Genomic DNA, 3,665 nt, shown 5'->3' with positions numbered 1-3,665 from the left:
CAAATTTTAATGTATTAAAATCAAGAATTTTTCTTTAAAGAGGAGATTCTGAAGAAAGTGAAAAGGTAAGTAGTAGTCTGAAGGAAGATATTCATGATAGAATTAGCAAACAACTTGTATGAAGAATAAATCAAGAACTTTTATAGGAAGAGCATTTTTGCAAAAAAGTTGGTCAAATTATACAAAATTGCAGTTAGACAAGAAGCAATAAATTCAAGACAATATAGTGACTATAAAATCACTAAGAATAGATTTTTTTGGGGGAGGGTGGGAGATTAATGGGGCTTAAACCTGGGTAATTAACCACTGAGCAACATCCCCAGCCTTTTTTTATTGTTTTTTGTTTCTTATTCTGCTTTAATATACCAAAATATCTGTGCAAATGGGACTGTGCTACAAAACAAGTCAGAATCTGTAGACAAGTACGTCTCACTTAGAGGAAAACTGATTGGAGAGAAGGTACCGGAAATTACATTTTATTGGATTACATGTAGACAGTAAACTGGGGGAAATATTCACCAAGGAGAATGGAACTTCTGCTGTCATTTTGTAGGCACATCCTAAAGAAGAAAGCTGGCCTCACTGATGCTCAGCCTCCACCTTGCACTGTAGTGTAAACAGTGTCTGATGCTAAGGAGAGATACCCACACAGCCTCAGTGCAGAAGGGCATGAAAAGGAACTGACATAAGCCTGTGGGTCCTCTTCCCTCTCTCACACAGCTCCCGGGGGGACTCAATTGGAAGTGCTTTGCAATGTGCTGTTTATCAACAACTATGAAATGGAAAAATCAAATCCTAAAAATCTGGGTAGATACACTTTGTTTCTGTCCATATTCTTCAATCAGATGACATGGATAGGTCCTGGGATGGAAGGACATACAGTATCTGGCAGGTCTTCCTAGGTGATTACAGTGGGTGTAGTGTCTTCTCCTGGAACTGGGACATCTTTAGAGCAATAGAAATAAGTTGGGGGGGGGCGGGGGCGCAAGACATGACCTGGGGGTTCTGATTGATTTTGGCAACATCCTTCTCAAAGCTGTCAATGTATGGTCGAATGGTGGGCCCTGCATTCCCAGTGCCATTTAGTTGGAAGATGATGTGAGAACTGTTTGCAAAAATGACTCACAAGCCCTGATTTCTTGAAATGCTTCCTTCATGGGGTCCCTGTATTCAAAGTTATCAGCTTCCTCCAAAGTGTAGACTTTGTCATTTGCAGAGAACTGCTTCCCCACAAAGGAGCAAACATCAGAGTCTCCAGATCCTTCCTCATCTTGCTTGCACTCTCTGCTTCCACCTCCGCATAATCATACCTCGTAAAGAAGTTCAGGCCATATTTTTTCCAATGATCTCTGCAAATGTCCTTTGAACTGTGTTTGCAGGTGGCAAGAATGGAGAGCCCCGAAAGGACAGCCCACAGTCCACCTTTCTCACAAATGTGATCAGAATCAGTGCCAAAGCCCTCATCCTCTCAAAGGGACAGTTTACTTGCATCCGTCAAATTCCCAAAAAAACTTCCAGCCAGTTGGGGTCTCATACAAAGCCATCTTTGCAGCGTTAGCCACCCAGTCCAGAGCACCACTTATAGGCATGCTGCATGCAAAGCCACAGACCCTAGTCCCCTGGAAATATGGAATACTGCAGATATTGGCAGCAATGATAGCCACAGAGTCTGAAGGGTTCACAAAGAACCCATGCTTGCCCAGAATCATGTTTTGATTCTCATCTCCATTGAACACAGCCCAAAGTCATGCTCTCCAGACTTCAGTCTCCACTTGGTCAGCTGGGGTCAGGGGAACACAATTTTTTTTTTTTTGAGAGAGAGAGAGAGAGAGAGAGAGAGAGAGAGAGAGAGAGAGAGAGAGAATTTTTTAATATTTATTTTTTAGTTTTTGGCGGATACAACATCTTTGTTTGTATGTGGTGCTGAGGATCGAACCCAGGCCAGCTCGCTACTGCTTGAGCCACATCCCCAGCCCCAGGGGGAACACAATTAACTGCTGAATTTTCTGGGGTGCCGAGTGCCGAGTTCTTCACAGAGATTCTTCTTTATGGGTCCACAACTCCATGCATGGCATCCATATGGATCTTTAGCCTATTCGGACCAGAAAGAAGTTCTTTCAGTGCATTGAAACCAAAGATATTTCTCAGCATTGAGGCATAAGCTTCTACTGAATTCACAATTTCCACTGTGAAAGGCTTTAACTTGTTTTCCAGGTCAAACTGTTGCTTGGCCAGAACACCAAGGTTCTGATCAGGGCAAATTTCATACTGTTTGATAGCTTTGCTGATTTAGAAAATTTTATCAGTAATTGCTTCTGGAGCAGGTTCTCTGTTAAAAAAACATTAAATTTGATCCCAAAATCTCCATTAGGTCTCCTGGGTTGTGGCTGGCTGTCAGAATGATCCCACCAATGGCTTTGATTTTTCTAATGATGTAGGATACAGCAGGGGTAGAGAGATTCTATTCTCTCCATGCCCTTCTGACACATGCACTAGTCTGATTATAAGTTTGCAAATCAAAATTTAACTGTTGTTCCAAATCAGTAAATTGTCCTGTACTAGTCAACATGTCTACCATAATATTAATTCCATGCCTTCTATTAATTTCTGCCTGCTTGGAGCAGAAATCCACACAATTAGACCTCCACAGTAAATACGCGCCTCTGGAAAGACACTTTTGCTAGTGTGACCCAATCATAATGTGGCAGAGCTTCACTAGATATTGATTCTATCAGGCTTTGAAGAAAAGGTAAGTTCAGGCCATGTGGAGCAAGCAAATTTTAATTCTTTTAATGTTTTAAAAAAATGGCAGAGGGGCTGGGGTTGTGGCTCAGTGGTAGTGAAAGGCACCCCGTTTCTGAAAGACCCCCGTTTCCCTGTCCAAGGAGAATCACACGAAACACTGGCTGCAAAAGCACGAGGTGGTTTATTGAGACACAGGCGCCTGCGGGTGCCCAGCAGAACCTCAGCCGGAACTTTGGTGAACTGGCACACCGGGCTTGGGGATGCAGAGATTTTTATAGGGTTTGGGGCAGGTTTCGAGCGTGGGAAGCAACAGGTTTCTTATTGGTTTGTTTAAATCTAGCATATAGGCCACCTAGGGGGTACAGGTCTGCATTCCAAAAACCACAGGTCTGCATTCTATTCTTTCTGTTCCTGCTTATCTGTTCCTGTTTATTCATTCATGCCTCAGGATGTGGGTGCTCTGTCCTTTCTCAACCGGTTATATGGAAAGCCTGTTTGTGACGAGCCCGGTATCTTGATTTCATATCTTGGCCTTAGGTAACAGGGCTAACTGGGCTAGGGTCTTTCAGTAGAGCACTTGCCTAGCATGTGTGAATCACTAGGTTCGATTCTCAGCACCACACATAAATGAATGAATAAAATAAAGGTCCATCAACATCTAAAAATTTAAAAAAAAATAAAAAAAAGAAAGAAAGAAAAGAAATGACAGAGCTGGGTGTGGTGGTGCATGCCTGTAATCCCTGGGGCTTGGGAGGCTGAGGCAGGGGGATCTCAGTTCAAAGCCAGCCTCAGCAAAGGTGAGGCACTAAGCAACTTAGTGAGAATTTGGCTCTAAATAAAATACAAAATAGGGCTGGGGATGTGGCTCTGTGGTTCCACAGATGTGCCCCTGAGTACCAAAAAGAAAGAAAGAAATGGCA

At 42.9% G+C, this 3,665-nt stretch overlaps 1 pseudogene; it reads right to left on the bottom strand.

The window, feature by feature from the left end:
* Window positions 1-898: 898 nt before the first annotated feature.
* LOC113184907 (phosphoglucomutase-1-like) lies at window positions 899-2,151 on the bottom strand (annotated as a pseudogene).
* Window positions 2,152-3,665: the final 1,514 nt, after the last annotated feature.

The sequence above is a fragment of the Urocitellus parryii genome, chromosome 6 (genome assembly GCF_045843805.1).
Source record: "Urocitellus parryii isolate mUroPar1 chromosome 6, mUroPar1.hap1, whole genome shotgun sequence".
Taxonomy (NCBI): Eukaryota; Metazoa; Chordata; class Mammalia; order Rodentia; family Sciuridae; genus Urocitellus; species Urocitellus parryii.
Note: the sequence above shows the minus strand (reverse complement) of the source record. Positions and strands in the feature narration are given on the sequence as shown.